This window comes from Symphalangus syndactylus, chromosome 15 (assembly GCF_028878055.3).
Source record: "Symphalangus syndactylus isolate Jambi chromosome 15, NHGRI_mSymSyn1-v2.1_pri, whole genome shotgun sequence".
In the NCBI taxonomy this organism is placed as follows: domain Eukaryota; kingdom Metazoa; phylum Chordata; class Mammalia; order Primates; family Hylobatidae; genus Symphalangus; species Symphalangus syndactylus.
The window spans coordinates 65,496,495-65,521,635 of NC_072437.2; the positions used below are offsets into that span (position 1 = coordinate 65,496,495).

At 33.0% G+C, this 25,141-nt stretch overlaps 1 long non-coding RNA gene across 1 annotated transcript in view; it reads right to left on the reverse strand.

The window, feature by feature from the left end:
* LOC129463855 (uncharacterized) overlaps positions 1–23,310 on the reverse strand; it is a 170,857-nt gene extending 147,547 nt beyond the window's left edge. Inside the window, exon 1 of the long non-coding RNA XR_008651310.1 lies at positions 23,277–23,310. This is a non-coding gene — a long non-coding RNA (uncharacterized lncRNA). The remainder of the gene's footprint in view (positions 1–23,276) is intronic.
* Between the last annotated feature and the right edge of the window lie 1,831 nt (positions 23,311–25,141).

Below are 25,141 nucleotides of genomic sequence, written 5' to 3' on the forward strand. Positions count from 1 at the left end.
GGTGAAACCCTATCTCTACTAAAAATACAAAAATTAGCCAGGCATGGTGGTGGACGCCTATAGTCCCAGCTACTCAGGAGGCTGAGGCAGGAGAATCGCTTGAACCCAGGAGGTGGAGCTTTCAGTGAGCCAAGATCATGCCACTGCACTCCAGCCTGGGTGACAATGCAAGACTCCGTCCCCCCACCACCACCACCAAAAAAAAAAAAAAAAAAAAAAAAAAAGACTTGAACTTAACTTAACCAAACTCTTTTCCTAAGGAAGTCAGTTCCTGAAAGGACAGCAATAGAATTTTCTGTAATTACGGCCTGCATCTTCTCTCTCTTCCAGTCTCCAGACCCAGGAAAAGGAACAGCAACCACTTGTCTTAAAGTAATACCTTTCATTACAATTGAATTACTGGATGGGAGTGATAGTATCTGACTTCCTTGGCTTGCTTTTCCTAGCATGGAACCTCCGTTTTACAAGAAACCTGGAAGAAAGGTGATCAAGTCCTAATATTCTCAATTTTCCATCCCTAAGGTTGTGGTCTGTCCTATATGTAGGATGGTTGGAGGAAGGAATCTCTGCATATTTCAGGTACTCTTTTATGGAATAGAACTAGGTGTTAATTGGAGAGGGACCTTATGATCTTCTGTTCCATATGTTTCTATTACAGTAATCTGAAAAGTAGAGAGAAAGCGTATCTTGGTTCAAATGGTATAGGCTTTTACAGTTTTTATTAAGATGTATTAGATTTTCTGCAATAAATGTTTCTCCACTTACTGTACTCACTTAGGCATACAGCACATAAGACAATTTCCTGAGACTTTAAAAGCTTGTCTTTTAAAATATGTTTTATCAGTTATGGTTGCTTGGCTGGGGAGAAGGTCCATGGAGCTGCTCACACTGCCATTCTGAAAGTGTTACATAGAATTTTATAATAATGATTACTGTATACTTCATTTAGCAAGAAACATACGAGCAAACAATGGAATACCATGAGGGAACTCGTCAGACAACTATCTTGAGGAATAATAGTCAAAGTTGGCAGAATAGCTGGCACAAAGGCTTTAAATTAGTATAATTTCTGGTATGTTCACAGAATATCAAGCACTCTTGCATAGATGGAAAGGAATAAACAATAAATGATATTTAGCTTTCTTTGATGACAGTAAAGTGAATAAAATTATTTAAATATCTTTAAACACCAGCTCTGCACTAATATTTTTCAAACATCTTTCTCAATGCAGAGAGTTCTTAATAATTACCTCCATTACCTCAAACTGAATTTGTCTACAATTAATTTATCATTAAAAAAAAAACTGTATGTGTCTGGGAGTGGTGGCTCATGCCTGAAATCCCAGCATTTTGGGAGGCTGACATTGGTGGATCACTAGAGACCAAGAGTTCGAGACCAGCCTGGCCAGCAATGCAAAAACACCATCTCTATTACACATGCCTGTAATCCCAGCTACAGTCTGCTGACAAACAGAATCGCTTGAACTTGGGAGGTGGAGGCTGCAGTGCACCGAGATCACACCACTGCACTCCAGCCTGGGTGACAGAGCCAGACTCTGTCTAAAAACAAACAAACAAATATCAAACCAAAAAGCTATATATTATAAGGGTAGAATAAATGAGAAAACTCATTTTTGTCATGTTCCATGTTCCAGTAACTTTTCATTCAATTTTTCTCAATTCTTCAGCTTACTTTACATTTCAAGTTTTTATAATAATCACCATATATTATTTGTCTTCTGAATAAAGTTACAGAGGAACCATTTACCTCCAATTGTTGACATAAATCAATTGATCTTCAATCATCTCATAAACTAAACACTGATACTGACTTTCTGGGCAATTCACTTCATTCAATCTTACCACAAGTTTGGACTTTGCATTAAAAAAAAAAGAGGAAAATATGTTTACATCAGTGGCCTCTGTAGTGGTGCAAGGATGAAACTAGTTAATTTATGACAACTTTATTTTTCTATCTATGGATTTCCCTTTTCTTATAACAAATTATATATTGTCTGCAAGGATATGGAAGACTGCAAAGGAGGCTTCTACACATAGAGAGATGAATTTTTCCACTGTTCAAAAGACAAAATATAATTGCTTTAATGGAGCCAAAGAAATAAATTGTTAGATAATAATAGCATGTAATACAACCTTATAGTTTTACAAATGAGTTGAAACTGAATTGTAACATTTGATATCATTGACAATTTAAACTCCTATTTCTCTACACTCGCAGAAATAAAAGGTCACTGGGCATTAAATCTATACTACCAAATGTGGAGGCCGTAATTACATTAACAAATATTTGAAATGTTTAAGTTATACTCACTAAGAAAAATTAGTTTGGTTATTTTACCATGTCTGTCTTATTGAGCTTTAACTTCTGAAACAAGAATATGTGGTTTATAAGCTTATTCACTTTCAAAACAAAATAAATAAGGTATCAAAATTTATGTGTACCTCTGTATTTGAATTCAGATCCATACATACTTTTGCTGAGGAACACATTATTTTCCCTGTACTTATATATAGTGGTTTTTCTACTATTCCTTTTTTTAAGAAAACTAAACTCTTTCACTATGCAGCTCTTTCTTTCTTTGCTGCTTAATTAGCTCTCTGCTTTTGACAAATTTTCCCTCAGCCTCATTCCAAAATCCTTTTCCTTATGCCTGATAATCTGATGTGGCTTTGCTAATCGTTGAGTGTTTTGTAATAATTAAATATTCCCAGCTTACTCACTTGTTCAGAACAATTGTGCTTCCTGTGTGTGAGGCCTCGTGGCCAACATTGTCTTTCATAGATCATTTATATAAGTACACCAACTTGTTTTTAAAAGAGAGAGAATTATGGCAGACAATGAACCCCCAACTGAATGAGCCTGGCAACATATAATGCTGGCACAGAATAAATTGACCCCCAAGTTCTTTTAGCAAATAAAAATATGGACATGTACATGTTTTCCCTTTGGCTATACCATTATTTTCCAAATCATGAATATGATAGCAGACATTTAAATGAACTGCAAAATGATTTGGAGAATACTGGGATGGAGGAGTGCTGTTTTATATTTTTTGTTTTTTTCAATATTTCTCCTTAATATTCAAAGGGTTAGCCATGACAACTGGTTTCATCCACGTCATTATAGTGGCATTTTAAAAGCACTGAACATCAGGCAGTTTAGTCAGAAAATATTATAAAAGTAAAATAAATGGAATATTAGAAGAAATATAGTGATTCCATATTCAAAACTATGACTTTTAAAATTAAATTACCCATATTTAAAAAATAACTTTTTATAACATTATTAATAAGTTGCTTAATATGGTTTGAATAGCAAAGTGTGTACCTTGTAGTTAAAACTTTCACAGGGGATAAAATCTATCTAGACGTTTTTCTTATCAGTTTGAAATAAATAAATATATGCAATATTTTTGAAGAATAAAGTTTTAATATTTTATGAGAATAATATAAAATACTTGAAATTGGTGTAGTATTTATGCAAAAGTGACTAAGACGTAAGGGTCAATTAAGGATACTTTTTTTCTGTCAATGTATCTACTTATGTATCTATCTTATTTATTTATTGCTCCACATTTCTGGCATGAAAATTAAAATTATACTTGGATTTGTAGTGACAATTGCTTGACTTCTTATTCTCTATTTAGGTTTGTCATTATACTATCAAACACTGAAGCATATTATCTTAATAGGTAACAAATGCAATTTTTCAGTTACATGATTTAGTAAAGAAATAAAGACCTGAATTCAACGATTGATGTATTACTAACTCTGATTTTTTCCACCATTAACTAGAACCTCTCTAAACTTAACTATAATAATCTTTTTAATAATTTATATATTCAATGGAAAGACTACTGCTTAGCATGAGTCACTGCAAAGCTTCTGCTAGTCAAAGACCACAGGTTTTGAATATACTTTCATAGACAGTTAACCTGATTTTTGAGTTTTAATGTCTTAGTTGGTATATATCTTACTTTTCTGTCAAAAGTTCCTGTTTATTATTTAATTTGTATGAACTTGAAACAATGATTGACTTACTAAGTATCTAAATTTTATTTTCTTCTCAATGGTGCACATTTGTTTTTATGAGAATATAGTAAAATATATACTCTGAGATTGGTATCTTATGATAAGAGAATGAAATAAAAGAATATAGACACTTTCTGTCTCTTCTGCTGGTTATTCCTATTGTTTTCAGAGGAGCCATAACATATCAGCATTTTCTTTTGAATATTATTTTAAAACAATAAAAAATACTTAGGAAATGCACAAAAGGAATGTTACAGTACGAGTTTATATCCTTAAAATGGTACTATATAAGTATTTAAAAATAAAAGATATGAAGGATTAAGCATAATATATTTTAACCTGCAACATTTTGTAATACTTAATTGCATTAATTTTGACAATATATCGGGAAGTGATATTTAAGAAAATTATCATCTGCTTATAAACAAAATGGATATTTAACAAACAATCTTCAGAACTCTTCTTCCGCTTGTCTCACCAAATTTAAGATCCACTCTTTAAAATATATTTGTATAAATAAGGGTGTGTTTTGTATCTATGCTACAATGTGTGTAAATGGGTCTGGGTGAATTTTCCTGCCACCCACACTCAATTTTATAGTAATCAGTAGACTGATCATTTGCTATGTACTAGATGCCAAAAATATAAAATCCTGACACTAGGCCCTGTGTTTTCACTTAGAATATGCTCAACAAGACAATGTTGATGCATATTAACAATGAGAAAACATCAGATTATCTAGGAAGTAATATTTTTTAGCCTGTCAGAAAGTTCAAGTCACAAGGTATGAAACAAGGCGTACAACTAAACCAAATTCCACAGCGACCGTCACTCCACAGAGATGAGATACATAATCATTTTCACGATTAGAGGAACACATGAACAAGAAAGGACAGAAAAACCACACAATTGAATATAAATAAATCAGCTAGTACTTTAACAAATTCTTAAAAGTCAAATATGGGTTCAGGTGTCATTTTAAAATTGCTGGAATCCTCCTCGCTCCAGAGAAAAGGGAAGATGGCAGTCACTCATAAATTTTTTCTAGGGGCATTCACTTGGAGCTTATGAGAAAGATAAGAGGAAGAGATAGGAGATAAGACCATAAGCTGTGAACGTATACAGTGGTGATCAGCTGCCCAAAGAGATGTTAGCAAAATACCACTTCTTGTGTGATCCCTGCAACCTACAAGGGAAAAATTTTAATGTGCTATGATGGGATAACAAACCCTCTGACTTCCAGTGTCCATAAAACATCTAATGCTTCTGGGAAACAGGTAGAAACAAAGCAACAGGCACAAAACCATTGCCCTGGAGGAAGTGGAGGAAACCTTTAGTAAGGATCCTGCAAGACAAAATATACATTAGAGTTGCAGAAAAAATTAAAAATGTACTCCTCTGCATAATTTGGTATATAAATAAAGCACTGCTTCTCACAATGGAAGACACAAGTATCCTGAGATGATCTTATTTCTGAGGCTTATACGCCGTACTAAGTTTGAGGACTGACAAGGAAAGCAGAGAATTATCCTTCTCCTATTTCAAGTCAAATACTGTGTATCAAGCTTAAGTAGTCTACCTTAGCATATTAGGCAAAAGAAATAATTGAAGAAATAATGGCCAAGAATATTCCAAATGGGTAGTTAATGAGTGAAGAGACAGAAGCAAAGAAAACCTCTATCCAAGATGCCTAGAGAATAGCAAACACAATATTTTTTTAAAGTACCTAGACAATGTCATGGTAAAATTGTAGACAATCAAAAGTAAAGAGAAAATCTTGAATATCGCTAGAGAAATAAAAAATCTTAAAACAACAGCTAAAACATAATTACAACTATCTCCTTTTCAGAAAATATGTAATCCAACAGATAATGGAACAGTCACTGGAAAATAATGAAAAAAGAGAAAGAAAAGAAAATCTTTCCAAGCCAGAATTCTATAGTTTTCTAAGATACTGTTTATAAATAACAAAAAAAAATGATTTTTAAACAAACAAAAGCTGTGATAATTACTTGCAAGTAAACTATATTACAGAAAATATTAAAGGAAATTCTTTATGCTGATAAAGTATGATAACAGGTGAGACTCTGGGTGTTGAAAAAAGAGGAAAGAAACAGCATTGAAAATAGTAAAAATGCAGGTAAATATAAACGATTTATACTAAATAAAAAACTTCAAAATATAATTTACTGAGACAGAAGAAATGATAAATTTTAGAATGAAAACCATAAAGTTTTTATTCATGTAAAACAAAAATAGAATGCATCACAACGTTAGCAAAAAGCATAAAAATAAAAATAATAAAAGTATATTGTTGTACAAATCTAATATCAGACATGAAAAAATACTGTTTAAAAACAAGCTGTAAGTTAAACATATATAATATAAACCCTGGAGAAACCATGAACACATTTATTAGAAGAGCAATAGCATTAACCAATTATGGAAATAAAATGGAACTATATCTATATAATTTATTTATATACATATTTATATGCTTAAGATATATATGTATATACGTATATATGTGTGTATATATATATCTTAAGCAATCTAAAGAAGGCATTAAAAAGACAAAAACAAAAATTCAAGATTCAAGAAAGGACTAAAACTATATAAACCCTGAAAGGCAACATTAGAAAATACCATTCTGGACTTAAGAGCAGCCGAAGATTTCATGACGAAGATGCCAAAAGTCATTTCGACAAAAATAAAGATTGACATGTGAGATGTAATTAAACTAGTGAACTTCTGCACAGCAAAAGAAACTATGAACAGTTTAAACAGACAACCTGAAGAATGGGAGTGAATATTTGCAATCTATGCATCTGACAAAGATCTAATAACCAGAATCTATAAGAAATTTAAACAAATCAACAAGGAAAAACCAACTTCATTAAAATGCGGGCAAAGGACATGAAAAGACACTTAAAAGAAGACATACACATGGGCAACAAGCATCTGAAAAAAGTGCTCAACATCACTAACCATTAGATAAATGATAACCAAAACAAGAATGAGATATCATATCACACCAGCCTGAATGGCTATTACTGAAAAGTCAAGAAACAGCAGACGCTGGCAAGGTTCTGAAGAAAAGGGAAAACTTATACACCACTGGTAGGGATGCAAATTAGTTCAGCCATTGTGAAAAGTAGTTTGGCAATCTCTCAAAGAACTCAAAGTAGAATTACCATTGGAACCAGTAATCCCATTATATGGTACATACCCAAAGGAATATAAATAATTCTACCATAAAGACTCATGAATGCATATGTTCATTGCAGCACTATTCACAATAGCAAAGACATGGAATCAACCTAAATGCCCATCAATGGTGGATGAAGAAAATATGGTACATATACAGCATGGAATACTATGCAGCAATAAATAGAAATTAGATCCTGTCCTTTTCAGGGACATAGATGAAATTGGAAGCCATTATCTTCAGCAAACTAATGCAGAAACAGAAAACCAGAGATGGCATGCTCTTACTAATAAGTGGAAGCTAAGCGCTGGGTAAAAATGGGCACGAAGAAGAGAACAATAGGCACTAGGGCCTGCTTGAGGGTGGAGAAGGAGAGAACGGGGAGGATTGATAAACTACCTATAGGATACTATGCTGATTACCTGGGTGATAAAATAATCTATATAGCAAACCCTCGTGACAGACAATTTACCTATATAACAAACATGAAAAGGCACATGTAAGCCTGAACCTAAAAGTTAAAAGAAGAAAAAAAAAATCAAAAAAGGAAAGACAGAACCAATGAAATATCTATGAGACTTTAATATGAATATATCAATAATCACATTAATTAAAACTAATTACAATTAAAAGCTAAATAATTTAATATTGGATAAAAACACATGGTCACCTACATGTTGTCTCTAAGAAAATCGCCTTAACAAAACTGCATGTTGTGCACATGTACCCTAGAATTTAAAGTATAATTTAAAAGAAAAAAGAAAAGGAGACCACCTTTATATATATATATATATATATATATATATATATATAAATTAAAAGGATTTTTTAGAAGCACAAAATAAAAACAAAAATGTTAATCAAAAGAAATCTGGAGTCTACATTAATATCAGATTAAATATACTTTAGAAAAAGGGATAGCAAGGGACATTAAATAATGAAAACTCAATTTCTAAGAAAGACAAAATAATCTAAAAAAAATACACATAACAAGACTCCTTCAGCATTCTAAAAACAAAACTGATGAAACTTATGCTTGTATACTTCCAAATCTTGCCCTAATAATTGATAGAACAAGTGGAGAGGAAATAAAAAGGATACAGATAATCTGAGCAACACCATAAGCCACTTAAACACCCCATTCAATAGTGGCACCAGCAGAATATGCATTCTTTTCATGGGCATGTATGACATTCAAAAAGATAGACCATAAAAAACAATTAATTGCATGTTAAATAATTATAATCAAAAGAAAATGAGCGCTGAACACAATAATTAATTTAGAAATTAATAACCAACAATATGAAATATTCAAGACATTCCTAAATTTCCCATTGATCAATAAAGAAATCACAAGTAAAACAGAATTGAAATGGATGAAAATGTAAACAAAGCATAAGAATTTGTAGGTTGCAATTAGTCATTCTAAATAGAAATTCATAGAAGTAAATGTTTATATGAGACAAAAAAGCTCTTAAAGTAATGATTCCTGCTTAAACATTAGCAAATAGGCACATTAAAAAACGCAATTTAAGCCAATTAAAGGAATGAGTAAATATAAATGCATAAATAAATAAAATTAAAATTACAAAAATATTAAATAAAATTATAAAACCAAAAACATTTTGAGATTAATAAAATTGATAATATTGTAGCTAGACTGAAAATATTAATAAAATATGAAAAAGGCATGTTATTAATACTATGGATAAAAAGGCTACATTTATACAGATATTATAGACAGTAAAATATTTTAAGAGAACATTATGGGAATAATAAGAGAATATTAAGAACAATTTTATGGTAACCAATTTGACAAACTGAATAAAATTCATTCATTTCTTGAAAGACTCAAACTAAAACACTCATTGAAAAAGAAACAGATATTCTTCAGAGCTCTATATCTTTTGAAATATTAAATTCACAATCAAATACATGCCCATGAAGAAAACTCTAGGCCCAAATGTCATTACTATTGAATTCTACCAAATATTGAAAAAAGAAATGCACCTCTTCTATACAATCTCTTCTAAATAATAATAGGGAAATGAACCCTCCAAATTCATTTTTGAAGCCAGAATTTTCTTGATACCAAACTCAGGCAAAGATCTAGCAAGAAAATAACACTACAGAATAATATTATTCATGAACATAGTATGCGAAAAGTTTTATAAAATATTTGTAACTTAAATTCAATCAGTAACAAAAGTAATCCTGATCAATACTTGTTTATTTCAATAATGTAAAGTTACTACAACATTTGAACACCAAACAATATAATTTACCATATTAATTGACTAAAAAAACTAATTCAATTTTACAGATGCTGAACAAGAATTTGACACACTATTGCATGCAGTCATTAAAAAATTCTTAGTAGAATAGAACCAAAAGGAAACTTCTGTATATTGACCTTGTATCCTACGATTTTATCAAACTTACTTATTAGTTATGGGACATTTTACGTAGAATCTTTTATATTTTCTACATTGATGTTTCCTCGTTTATATGAGTTGTATACACATATACACAGTGAAACACTGTTCAGCCTTACAACAGGAGAAAATCCCATAATATATGTGACAACATAGATGAACCTGGAAGATATTATGTTAAGTGAAATAAGCCAGGCCCAGAAAAGATAAATACTGCATGTTCGCACTTATATGTGGAATGTAGAAAAGTCAACCTCATAGAAACAGAACAGGATGATATTTTAGAGGGTGGGGGTTAGGGGGTTGGGAGATGTTAAAGGGCACACAATTTCAGTTAGACAAGAGGAATAATTCCAAGAGCTCTATTGTACATTATGGTGGCTACAACCGGTAACAAAATATTGTATATTTGAATATTCCTAAGAGAATAGATTTTAAGTGTTCTTACCACAAAAAATAGTATGTGAAATAATGCATATATTAAACAGCTTAATGTAGCCATTCTGCAACACACACATATATCAAAGACTCACGTTGTACACGATATATACAACTTTTACTTGTCAATTAAAATAAAGCCCAAATAACTCTACGATGCTTAGATAGTGTTTTTAAATTAAAATGGAATAAAGAGTCTGATTGCATGTTGTGTTTGATTTCTGATAGCTTTTAAGCCTCTCACCTCTCCCTCTTCCCATTTTAGACCATATCTGAGCAAGCTGCTAAGTGAGCCTGGGTAGTCCTTTGACACTCATGGGAAGTTTAGAACACAGGAGCCCAGCTGTCACAGGGAAAATACTTTCACCTAAGCCCTTGACCACCAGAGAAACCCAAGCTAGTGTCCCTTTCTCACTTTTTCAAACCATTTTTGGACCTTCTGAGGAGTCATCCCTGCTCTTTCTTCAAAAATCTCATTGTGGCTGCATAGTATTCCATGGTGTATACGTGCCACATTTTTTTTATCCAGTCTATCATTGATGGGAATTTAACCATCATTCTCAGCAAACTAACACAGGAACAGAAAACCAAACACCACATGTTCTCACTCGTAAGTGGGAGTTGAACAACGAGAACACATGGAAACAGGGAGGAGAACATTACACACCAGGCGCTGTTGCAGGGGTGGGAGGTGGGGAGGGATTTCATTAGGAGAAATACCTAATGTAGATGATGGGTTGATGGGTGCAGCAAACCACCATGGCATGTGTATACCTATTTAACAAACCTACACATTCTGCACATGTATCCCAGAACTTAAAGTGTAATAAAAAAAAGTCTGATTGTGTTAATAGTAAACTTTTTCATATCTTCTTGGTGCATGTGTGCCATTTTCTGTCTCTACATCCAAATTAAATGCAAATGTGTGTGTATGTGTGAGTTATACACACTGAGGGTAAATACAGAATATAACAATGACACATAATAAATAATCCAATATATTATCATTAGGGATTTAATGTTTAGGTTTAAATAGAAAGATAATTAAATTCATTTATATTATTAAATATTTGCTAAATAAAAGAATTATAATTTACCTTTAGACACATTTAATTTAGTGAAATTTATAGTCATTTAAAAGTAGACGGTTATTACCAATTCATGGAACCTTTCCAAGTGCTACTGCATTGGCTTTTTCTTCCCATTTTCAGGCCATGTTTTTTTTCTACCACACACTGTTTCTCGTATAGATAAAAAGTTGTATCTGTAGGTCTGAAAATCAAAATCCTTTTTGTCCAACACAGATTCTTTTGAAAACTAATAGGAAAGCAATTGGAAAAAGAGACAGGGGTTCTTCTTTACTTTACTCTCATCCTCCCTGCTTGATATCTTTTTCTCATTACTTGGATTTATTTTGGTCTTGGTTGTGACCACATACTAATTTACACAGCTCAATTCACCAAGAAGAAACATATAGCTACCTATGGGAATAACAGCACATTTCTTTTGACACCATTTTTTTCAAGTTCTCACTGTTTGTATGTCCTCAGGAACAACTTTCTTAAACAGCAGGCAGTAAGTATTCTACTCACTGATAAGCTACAAAAGTGTTTCCTGAACTTTGTCTTAACATCATGTGTCTCCTATTGGATAGCTATGTGTCCTAATAATTCCAGTAACATTAGCAGAGAATATAAACTCACAAAAATTACTTTTTTAAGAAGAATATTCTAGTGCTACATTTTCTAGAATGAATGGCATTTATTTGTTAGGTAATCAAGGTCTTATGTGTTTCATATGGTTCATTTATCTTGTCACAAGGTTAGCTATTTTAAGTTTTTGGATAAAACCTTTTAAAAAGATAAAATATTTACTCTCATAGGAACTGTATGTGTTCATGAGCACATCTAACATGCTGTCCATTTCCCACCCCCACTGTCTGAAAGTACATGTAAGAGAAAATGCCTGTAAATCCCAGCACTTTGGGAGGCCAAGGTGGGCGGATCCCCTGAGGTCAGGAGTTCAAGACCAGCCTGGCCAACATAGTGAAACCCTGTCTCTACTAAAAATACAAAAATGGGCCAGATGTGATGGCACATGCCTGAAGTCCCAGCTACTTGGGCGGCTGAGGCAGGAGAATCGCTTGAACCCAAGAGGTGGAGGTTGCAGTGAGCTGAGACCATGCCATTACACTCCAGCCTGGGCGACAGAGTGAGACTAGACTCCATCTTAAAAAAAAAGAAATAGTTTGCCAGTGACTTCAAAAATCTAATTCAGAGGCGGAAGGGGTATTTATTTAGGGAAAATATATTTTAATTTAATATATTTGCCAAACTTTGTGATAAATATACTAAAATGTTATTTCAGTAGAAGCAGGTCTATACCCTTTCAATGCAAGGGAATTAATTTATCATGGGGAAAGCTTTCCGATTTTAGTCCACAATTTCATTCACTTACTTCAGTGGAAGTGCCTCACCACCCCCACTCCTATTGCCCTGATCCATGTTATTTTATCCCCACCTAGATCAAAAGCAGAAGCAAAAGCGTCAACATTTTCCAGGGCAGTTTGGTTTTGCATTGTAAAATCTCACCTTGAAATGTTTTGACACTTAATTTTCATTGATAGTTTCTACCTTAAGAAAAACTAGTAATGTGGGGGAAAAAAAATTAGTAATGGAAAAAAATTTAAAAAAATTATATTTCTCATGTAGGTAGCTGAATTCCTGTGCTGCCTTTTCCATTTTTCATTCATGTTTCAGACAATTAGGCCTTTTTTTCCTCTGGGACCTTTGAAAATTATATTGTGATTTCTGTACTGAATGCATTAACTAGCAGGGGTAGAAAACACTAATATGATTTTTGTGATGCTATGCTCTCTTTATGTACTACCTCTGAGGCTTTTTCACTCATTCAGATCTTCATATTCGTGGAAGCAGCAAGAGTAGGTTTTTATATAAAGTAAAGCTTCTAAAGAAATATTAGCTGTTTTCAGTATTAGACAATTGTTTAATGATTAAAGATATTCGATCAGCTGAAAATATTTGTTAAAAGTTTCACAACAAGCTAAAGGGAAAGCGACTAAGTTTTAGTTCTGCTGATTCACAATTCAAGTCTCTTCTCCCCATGTCCTACTCCAATCACTCTAAATATATTTATGTTATTGATAATCTATATTCATATATTTTATATAATGCAATTAGGTAATAATTATATGCTAATGTCTACCCCAACAGAATGTACTACTACCTTCTACAAAACAAAAACAAAAACAGGAAAAAAATGGAGAAAACAGGCCATTCATTTTTAAATCTTTAGTGCTTAGCGTTGTCACAATTCTCAAAAGTTGTTCTATAAATATTTGGCAATCTGAAGGAATACAGTACATTAACATCGTGTTTGTAACGAAGGCATTGAAATAAAATAAACTAAATAAATGCCAGAGGTAATCAGCATATATTAATCTGGATCCTCACAAAAATACTGTAATTTAAATCATGCTATTTCTGCTCCTTCTTCTACTTAACATTACTATTTTTTTACTACTAATAGTACTGCTATAAAATCAATAAAAATCCCAAAAGCTATGTTTCCAAAGGTCATCTTATAGGCAAGATCTTATCATAAGAATAACTATATCAGAAGCAAAAAATTACTTAATCTTTATTCAATTTTGTTCTATGGAAATCTGTGATATAAACGTTTAGATGTTATAGTGTTTACACTATAGATATAAAAAAGCAACAAGTGAATGGTATATCTGATAAAATACCTATTCATAAATAAAATGCCCAAGTAAAATTTTTTTTCAAATCTTAAACCCCAGAACAATATCTTGTTAATATCAAACTAAATATTTAAATATTAACTACTGAAATAACAGTATTTAAATATCAAATATCTAAATCTCTGAAGTATTTAAGACTTCAGCAGAGAGAGCACAATTTATCTTTGACCTAGGAGCCAAAAAAACTGGTTATATTTTAGGATGAGCATATGAATTTAGTCACTTCACTGGACCCAATGCGATATGGTGGGCAGAGACACAGTTTAGTATGGAGAATAAGAACACAGATTTTGGACTGTATAGACACAGTTGAATCTCAGCTCTCCACCTCCTAGTGATGTATTTTTAACATCAGAATTGTCAATTTCTTCAGATGTTTTAAAATGGGGTAATTGTAAAATGTATAAAAGTAGCTGTAATGTTATAAAAGTAAATTTCAAATGCCTATCTCAATATATTATTAAATTTGTTTATACTTGATTTTCAATTGCTTTAATTGGATATTACATTAAGCAGTTTTATCTTTTTAATGTTTATAGGATTACATTCATTCTTGGATTTGTAAGTAGGATATTGCCTCTTTTGTAGTGGCAGTAGAACATAGAGAAAGTATATATGATTTATAATTATTATTTATTTAGTAAGCGTTCATTGCATTTTCAATGGTTGTCAGATATCTACTAAAATGCAAGCACTGGGGGTTCAAGGATGAATTAGACAGGCAGATGTCTTTTTCAAGTGCTTATAGTTTACCAGTGGATAACTTGGATAGCTACAAATATAGTTAATATGATCATATTTAATTTTGGGGTAGGCAGATAAATATAGATCATTACAGAGAGGCACATCTAATCTTGACATCATTGAATATCATTTATATGACTGCAATTCTGGTATTTATATATTCTAATTTATCTCATAACAATTATGCCAGGAAAAAAAATAACCTAATATACTACATAGAGATACTGAGAATAAAATCAATGAGGTAAAATAATTTGCCCATGGGAAAGCAAGTTCAGTCATCCCTAGGTATTCAAGGAAGATTGGCTTCAGGCACCCCTGCAGATACAAAAATCCAGATAAGTTTCCTTACATGAAATCATTCAGTATTTGCATAAAACCTATGCATATCTTCTATACTTTAAATCATCTCTAGATTATTTATAATATCTAACACAATGTAAATGTTATGTAAATTGTTTTTGTACTATATTGTTTAGGATATAATGATAATAAAAAAATGTACATTTTCAGTACAAACAAAACCACCCACTATTTTTCCAAATATTTTTGGTCCACCATTGGTTGAATTAATACATGTGAAACCCTCAGAGAGGGAGGGGAAACCTTAAGGCAAATACAGATTCAAATCCCAAAGCCTCCAGCATTTTTTAGTACAAGTAGGTGATGTATAAATTTCAGTAAATTGTTTTAATGTTACATAATTCTTATAGCCATTTTCAGCCTAGTATATTATTCATGAATTCTGGAAGTCTAAGCCAGTTGTATATTCATATTAAAAGGAAGTGAATGTTTATTAGGAAGACTATAATAAATTTAATCCCTACTATGTTAGCAACTGGCACTCAAACCTTATGCCTGACCTCAGAAAAATTATTAATACATTATAATTTTGTGCTCATTTACTGTGTAAAAAACTTAGATATCAATACTGACTTCATCATACAGACAATTCATGTGACTAACTCAGTGATCTTCTATAAAACAGAAGACAGTAAAACTACATTAAAAGAACAAAAATAATCCTTAATTATATTTTCTCAAGTAAAAGGATGTGTGTGCATATAGTATAAACATTTATTATAGAAAACACTAAATGCTTATTAGTCCTCACATGCCATAGATTTTAGTTTTGAAAATGAATTTTTAGGCAGGATCAGTGAAATAAAGTAAAATAAAATAAAAATAATAAAATAAGGGGAAGGAAGGAAGAAAGAAAAGAAAAAAGGGAAGGAAAAGGGAAAACAAAAAGAAAAAATGGAGAAAGAAAGAGAAAGGAGAAAGGAAGGAAGGAGAGAAAGAAAGAAAGAGAGAGAAAGAAAGAAAAATAAAGAAATAAAGAAAGAAAGAAGGAAGGAAGGAAAGAAAGAGGGAGGAAGGGAGGATGGAAGGAAGGAAGGAAGGAAGGAAGGAAGGAAGGAAGGAAGGAAGGAAGAAAGGAAGGAAGGAAAAGAAAGGAAGAAAGAGGGAGGGAGGATAGGAAGACAGGAAGTAAAGAAAGAAAGAAAAGGATAGGAAGACAGGAAGTAAAGAAGGAAGGATAACGTAAAAGACTAAAGAGGTGCCCTTGGGAGGCTGAGGCAGTTGGATCACCTGAGGTCAGGATTTCTGGAGGAGCCTGGCCGACATGGTGAAACTTCTTCTCTACTAAAAGTACAAAAATTATCCAGGCATGCTGGTGGGTGCCTGTAATCCCATCTACTCAGGAGTCTGAGGCAGGAGAATCACTTGAACCCCAGAGGTGGAGGTTGCAGTAATCTCAGATTGTGCCACTGCACTCTAGCCTGGGCAACAAGAGCTAGACTCCATTTTTTGTTTGTTTGTTTGTTTTAAAAAAAGGTGCCCATAATATAACAGACTGATAATCAAAAATTATTTTATTTTATTTTTTTTTTTTTGAGACGGAGTCTCGCTCTGTCGCCCAGGCTGGAGTGCAGTGGCGCAATCTCGGCTCACTGCAAGCTCCCCCTCCCGGGTTCACGCCATTCTCCTGCCTCAGCCTCTCCGAGTAGCTGGGACTACAGGCGCCCGCCACCACGCCCGGCTAATTTTTTCTATTTTTTAGTAGAGACGGGGTTTCACCATGGTCTCGATCTCCTGACCTCATGATCCGCCCGCCTCGGCCTCCCAAAGTGCTGGGATTACAAGCGTGAGCCACCGCGCCCGGCCCAAAAATTATTTTTTTCATCTTTCTAAGTTTAGGAGAAATAGTCAGTTCTAGAAGCCATTAGTCTCTCCCAATTAAATCTAACACTATACAGTTTGGGGAATGTTTACTATCTATTTAAGTAGCCATAAGGAAGAACATTGTGATATTTCACTTGGAGGTTTAAGGTCAGAATATAAACTTAAAGTACATTTCAAAGGCTATCTCTTCTGAGTTTCTCCCCTAAAATTATATTAAGATAGTTTTACTAATCTGCCAGTTTTCATAGTTACTAATTAGGGTGCATTGTTCTAATTTTAGAATTTTGATGATTTATTACTAATCGTGCTATTTTGAGGGATATATAAAATTAGAGCAAACCAGACCTTGTAGTGTGTACCACCTGTATTTGCTTCAGATTATTATTTTAAATTAATAAAAACAGAAAAGAAGGAAGAGAAAGTAAAAGTGAGGGGGTTGGAGAAGGGTATGAGAAGTGGAAGGAAAGAAGGAAGAACAGAAGGAGAAAGGAAGAAATGAGAGAATGTAGTTCAACATGATCAGATAGTTTTCATCCCAGGGTTGCAAGGATGGTTTAATATACACAGGACAATAAACCTGATGCATCATTTAAATAGAATATAAAACAAAAATTATAAATCAAATAAATTAATTCATTTATTAATTATTAATAATTTATTTCAGTAATTAAAATAAACAATTTATGATTAAATTAAATTAAAAATTATATAGTCATCTCAATAGATGCAGAAAAAAAACACTTAACAAACTCCAGCACCCCTTCATGATAAAAACTGTCAACAAACTAGGCATAGAAGGGACCTGTCTCAAAATAATAAAAGTCACTTATGACAAACCCACAGTCAATATCATCCTAAATGGGGGAAAGTTGAAAGCATTCCTCCCAAGAACAAGAACAAGACAAGGATGTCCACTATTACCACTCCTATTCAACTTAGTTCTGGAAGTACTAGCCAGAGCAATTGGGCAAGATAAAGCAATAAAGGACATCCAAATTAGAAAAAGAGGAAGTAAAACTAATGGTGTTTGCAGGTAATATGATTGTATAGCTAGAAAAACTAAAGATTTTGCCAAAAGACTCTTAGATTTGATAAGTGAATTCAGTAAAGTCTCAGGTTACAAAATGAATGTACAGTAGCACTGCTATACACCAGCAATCACTAAGCTGAGAATCAAATTAAGAACTCAATCCCTTTTACAACAGCTGCCAAAAAAAAAAAAAAAAAACTACCTAGAAATATACCTACATGAGGAGGCAACAGAGCTATGGAAGGAGAACTACAAAACACTTCTGAAAGAAATTATAGATGACACAAAAAATAGAAATGCATTCCATGCTCATGGATTAAAAGAATCAATATTGTGAAAATTACCATACTTCCCAAAGAAATCTACATATTCAATGTAATTCCTATCAAAATACCAACACTATTTTTCACAGAATTAGAAAAAACAATCCTAAAATTCATATGGAACCAAAAAAGAGCCCTGAAAGCAAAAGCAATAATAAGCAAAAAGAACAAATCTGGAGGCATTACATTAACCATCTTCAAATTATACTACAAGGCTATAGTTAACCAAAACAGCATGGTATTGCTATAAAAGTAGGCACATAGACCAGTGGAACAGAATAAAGAACCCAGAAATAAAACCAAGTACATGCAGACAACTGATCTTCAACAAAGCATACAAAAACATAAATTGGGGAACGGACAACCTATTCAATAAATGGTGGCTGGGAAAACTGGCAAGCCTCATGTAGAAGAATGAAACTGAATCTTTATCTCTCACCATATACAAAAATCAACTCAAGATGAACCAAAGACTTAAATATAAGGCCCGAAGCCATAAGAATTCTAAAAGACACTACTAGAAAAACTTTTCTAGAGTTGTCCTAGGCAAAGAATTCGTGACTAAGACCCCAAAATTAAGTAAAACAAAGCAAAAATAAATGGAACCTAAATAAACTGAAAAGCTTCTGCACTGGCCGGTTGCAGTGGCTCACACCTGTAATCCCAGCACTTTGGGAGGCTGAGGCGAGTGGATCACAAGGTCAGGAGATCAAGACCATCCTGGCGAACATGGTGAAACCCTGTCTCTACTAAAAATACAAAAGAAAAAAAAATTAGCCAGGCGTGGTGGCAGGCAACTGTAGTCCCAGCTACTTGGGAGGCTGAGGCAGGAGAATGACGTGAACCTGGGAGGTGGAGCTTGCAGTGAGCCAAGATGGCACCACTGCACTCTAGCCTGGGCGACAGAGCAAAACTCCATCTCAAAAAAAAAAAAAAAAAAAAAAAAAAAAAAAAAAAAAAACCAAAGAAAAAAAAGAAAAGTTTCTACACAGCAAAAGAAATATTCAACAGAGTAAGTAAACAGACACCCCACAGAAGGCAAAAAATGTTTGCAAACGATGCATCCAAGAAAGGACTAGCATCCAGAATCTATAAGGAACTCAAATAAATCACCAAGAAAAGAAACAAACAATTATATTAAAAAGTGGGCAAAGGACATTAACAGACATTTCTCAAGATATGGCTGGGAACAGTGGCTCACACCTGCAATCCCAGCTCTTTGGGAGGCTGAGGCAGGCAGATCACTTGAGGAAGGAGTTCAAGACCAGCTTGGCCAACATTGTGAAACTCTGTCTCTACTAAAAGACACAACAATTAGCCAGGTGTGGTGGCACATGCCTGTAGTTCCAACTACAGGGGAAGCTGAGGCACAAGAATCGCTTGAACCCGGGAGGCAAAGGTTGTAGTGAGCTGAGATTGTGCCACTGCCCCAGCTTGGGTCACAGAGTAAGGTTCTGTCTCAAAAAAAAAAAAAAAAGAAAAAAGAAAAGAAAAGAAAAGAATAATTAATTAAAAAATTAAAAAGATAAAAAGATATACATATGGCCAACAAATATATGAAAATATGCTCAACATCACCAATCATCAGGGAAATGCAACCACAATGAGATACCACCTTATTCCTGCAAGAATGACCATTATTAAAAAGTCAAAAAAACAATAAATGTTGGCATAGATGTGGTAAAAAGGGGACACTTATACACTGCCAATGGGAATATAAATTAGTATGACATCCATGGAAAACAATATGGAGATTCCTTAAAGAACTAAAAGTAGATCTACCATTCAATTCAGCAATCCCACTGCAGGGTATCTACCTAAAGGAATGTAAGTCATTATAGAAAAAGACACTTGTACACTTATGTTTATAGCAGCAGAATTCACAATTGCAAATATACCAATTTAAGTGCCCGTGGCCTAATGAGTGGATAAGGGAAATGTGCTATATATACACAATAGAATACTACTCTGCCATTAAAAAGAAACAAAATAATGTTATTTGTAGTAATTTGGATGGAGCTGGAAGCCATTATTCTAAGTGAGGTAACACAGAAATGGAAAATCAAAGACCGTATGATCTCACTTATAAGTGCGAGCTAAGCTATGAGTAGGCAAAGGCATACCGAGTTACAATGGAATTTACAGACTCAGAAGAGGGAGGCTGGAAGAGGATCAAGGGATACAAAACTACACATTAGGTACAATGTACACTACTTGGGTGACGGATGCACTAAAATCTCAGAATGGATCACTGTATAATTCATCCTTGTAACCAAAAACCACTTGTACAACAAAATCTATTGAAATTTTTTTAAAGAATTAGGATTGTGGAAATCTATTGACCTGTAGCACTTACCCATGTGTTTTACATGCAATACTTAATATGGAGAGGGAAAGTTTGCATTAAACTTGCCAGCATTTAATTGTGAATATTTCAAGAAGTATTAGCCATTATGTTTCTTTCTTTGTGTAATATAATATATTCCTATATCCATGTAGTTGTGATTCTAAACTCACACAATATTTGAAACAAACCCATTTATGATCAAAATTGGAATTCAGGACAATCTCTAGAAAATATAGGTTTGGCTTTACACTGTTACATTATAGTATTGTACTACTTATAAGCCAGTAAGTGAATTCACAGTTTATTGCCTGGTAGCCAAAAATGTTATTAAGTTTATGCCTTATCTCAGAAATAAGTGTATACCATAATTAACATTCTAACTCAGGATAGAATAAACAAACAAAAAACAAAATTGCAGAACCTCAATCATACTTTTTGATAAAAATATATATGATAATGTTTAATAAGAAATAATACAGTGGTTACAGAATTAATTTATCAACTAAACAAATATAAAGAGATAACATTTAATAATTTAAAGATCATACAGATAATATGTAAAGCATTAAAAGGCACCTATGTCAAATAATGCTTGACCATGCTTTATAATCATTGAACTATATATTAAAACCTTTTAGGAACATAAGTTATTTCAAAAATGTGTTTAGAACATTGTTATACATCTGGAGACCTCACTTGTTGAACAAAAATCTATACATTTAAAACTTACATACACATTTACACACAAATACATCTCTATTTAAGTATTTAAGGAATAGACTGAATTTCATTGATTATAGTGAACTACTCTCTTAAGGTTATTTGACTTCCCAAATATGTTATCATAGAGAACAGCAGATACATGTTTTCCACATTAAAGTATTGGGATGGCAATGTCATCCTTTCTCCTTAATATAAGAATGTGCTTTGCCTGATGATTATAAGGAGACCTAATCTAATGAAGCAAATGTCAGATATATGGGGAATATGGAAAATTACTATACAAACTCAGTGAATCCTGATGAATCTATCCAGTACAGGAAAATTAAACAGTACCTGATTACTATTTACTAAGATTGGGCTCATCTGTGCACACATTTAATTTATGGTTTTAATTTACCTTTAATGTAAAATATAACTTCCAAGGATTTAATATATGACTTGTCTTTAATAAATCTGTCATGAATGTGAGTTAGTCTTATACAGTCTTTAGAAGCAATCTTGGAAGTCTAGGAAAAGTTCAACTAAATCACATTTTTTAATGTTTGCTATATGCATAAAATATACCTGCAATAATGCTACAATATTTAGTGGTGACATTTACTTTGAATAGAAAAGAACAAAAGATTAAAAAAGAAAAAAACTACATCCCTTAGAATTTTCTATATTAGCATATTTTAGTAACACAGGAAATATGACTTTCGAAATGGCTAATCTTCTGGATATTCATTTTCACGTGATTGGTGTTTACAGAAAAAAACACGAGCAAAATCTAAGAAGATAAAAAGAAAAGAGATATTACTCTGGGACTCAAGGAAAAAAGTTAAAATCTCTTCATCATATGCTAAAAGTTCACCAACGTCTGTGTACTTGATCACATACACTGTTAGCCACATTTAGAGCTATTAATGATTTTCAAAAAGACTTTCTTAACTGGCGATTCATATTTCAACTTTGGTTTCCTTTTTAAATATTTAAGGAAACATTGCACAAAGCCAAAATTTAAATAAGAAAGGGAAAAAGGAAGGAAGGAAGGAAGGAAGGAACGAAGGAAGGAAGGAAGGAAGGAAAGAAGGAAGGAAGGAAGGAAGGAGAGAAAGGAAAAAGAAAGCAAACTTCTGTGCACTGATCAATATGCCTCACTGGCTTATCTTGACTCTGTGTCTTAAAAATAGAAATATAATCCTTTACTTTGCTTTTATATTTATTTATTTATTATCCAAGAATTTCTGGGATATATGCCATGCCATTTTCTGCTGAATTTGCCCTATTTTTGCTTATATCTAGAAAACAAACACGTGCAACTTCCATTAAAACTAAAACCGGGGATTGAGAACCTGAAATGCAAAAGTTTTTATATTTATTATCACCTTATTCAGAATCCATAGTGAAAAATGTAAATGACTTAATTTAACTTAATTTAAGTACAGAAAGAAAAAGATATTGTTGAGGGGTCTCAGAGAAGGTCATGTAAAATTGCATTGTGATTGAGAGCAGAGGACCATCTACCACTGGCATGTAGCACAGATACAATCCAAAAATTACATAGTGCATTACAAGCTACAAACATTTTAGTAAGGACTATGTTCTTTTTCCAAGAGAACAAACAGGTAAACACATAGCAGATATAAATTACATTTAGCAGAGCTTTTCTTTGTCATTTGATCCTCAATTGTCAAGATAGTGCAAAAAAAAAATTAAGACAAAAAAAAATAAGATACAGTGTTGCCATGAACTCCCAAATTAAATTATAAACAATAAATGGCTCATTGGAGATTGACATTGGTTTGATAAATTTTTTACATTTAATGAGGCACAATGTTTTTCTAATAATTATAGTAAAGTGTTAGGTAAACCCTCAAAACAATAATAGATATATAAATAAATTTTCCAATTGCATACATTTATTTTAATATATATTATGCTGTATTACTCTGTTCTCATGCTGCTTTGAATAAATACCCAAGTCTGGGTAATTTATAAAGAAAAGAGGTTTCATTGACTTACAGTTCCACATGGCTGGGGAGGCCTCAGGAGAGTTACAAACATGGCAGAAGTCCCCTCTCCACAGAATGGCAGGAGAGAAAATGAGAGTCAAGTGAAAGGGGAAGCCCCTTATAAAACCGTCACATCTCGTGAGAACTCACTCACTATCACGAGAACAGCACGGGGGAAACTGCCCTTATGAGTCAATTATCTCCACGTGTTCGTGCCCTTGACGTGTTGGGATTATTACAATTCAAGGTGAGAGTTGTGTGGGAACACAGAGCCAAATCATATAATATTCCAAGTTTATAGTTTTTTGTTTGTTTGTTTGTTTTTTTGAGACGGAGCCTCTCTCTCTCACCCAGGCTGGAGTGCAGTGGCGCGATCTCTGCTCGCTGCAAGCTCCGCCTCCTGGGTTCACGCCATTCTCCTGCCTCAGCCTCTCCGAGTAGCTGGGACTACAGGCGCCTGGCACCACGCCTGGCTAATTTTTTGTATTTTTAGTAGAGACGGGGTTTCACCGTGGTCTCGATCTCCTGACCTCGTGATCCGCCCGCCTCGGCCTCCCAAAGTGCTGGGATTACAAGCATGAGCCACCGCGCCCGGCCTAGTTTTTACATCAGTTTGTACGATCAATAGACTTTACTTGTTTGCAGTTGAACTAAGTATGTAACTTCAAGCTTAAGAATACACATTTTCATACACCAAGCAACAATTTAAAAATAAAGGGAAGTGCATGAAGAATAAAACGTACTTAGGCACCTCATAAAGGACAATGTAGAGTAATGGTTAAGAACACTCACCATCTGGGTATAATTTTCAACTCTCTTTTTCTTCCTATATGAAGTTGGACAAGTTGCATAACACTAATTTGTCGTAGTTTCCCCATTTGTAAAAAGCAGAGCATAAAATCTACTTCACTGGACTTACTGGACTTCACTGGATTATTGTAAAAGCTATATAAATTAACGTATGTAAAAAAATGAGAACAGAGCCAGGCATATCATAAATTTTCGGTATTAAATATGATATATTTCCTTACTGCAGCAAATATAAATATGTTTTCCTAAGAATTGGTCACTAAACATTTAATTATACCATCTTTTTCAAAGTTATTCATTTTAGTTCTTGTTTATTTACCTATATTTTAGGGTTTCTTTCAATCATGATGGATTTTTTGAAATTATAGGCAGCATTATTTAGTTGTGTAGTATATAAAAAACTTCTGTGCAATGTAATGATTTGGATATTATTTTCAAAGAGGTTTCAAATACAAGTAAAGAATTTCTTTGAAAAAGTATAACTGCTTTACAATGCGAATGATTGAATAGTGTACTGAAAACTATTTGTCTAAAAGAAAAAAGATGGAATAATACTGTCTTCATACCTAAAGGTATTTCTAAGGACTATATAATATAATGATAAAACTGAAATAGGTATATTTACAAGATTAGGAAAGTAGTAATATAAAAGTGATTCTCATTCTTATTCTGCATTATAGAACTAGTACTTCTAATTACAAAGGAAAATAGCTTATAGACAGGTAAATAGATTATTGGTTTTCAAGATATTTGAAATATCAAAAGAGTAGAATAAAAATCAAAAACTACATCCTAAAAATTAAAAACTACATCCTAAAACACAAAACTGCATATAAACATGTGAACATGCAAAAATCACTGAAGAAGCAGAAGATTGACTGTTTCTGAGTCTACATTTGCATTGGATATAGATCACTCAAATGCACAGGCATCTTACGTCAAGTTCTTGTAGTGGGAAAATCGAACACTGTCATGAGTAACAAGAAATTGTTCATTAATCTAATCTCATTGAAATGTTCTACTTTCTATTTTGAAAAAACAAAGAGATTTTAAACATATTATCAC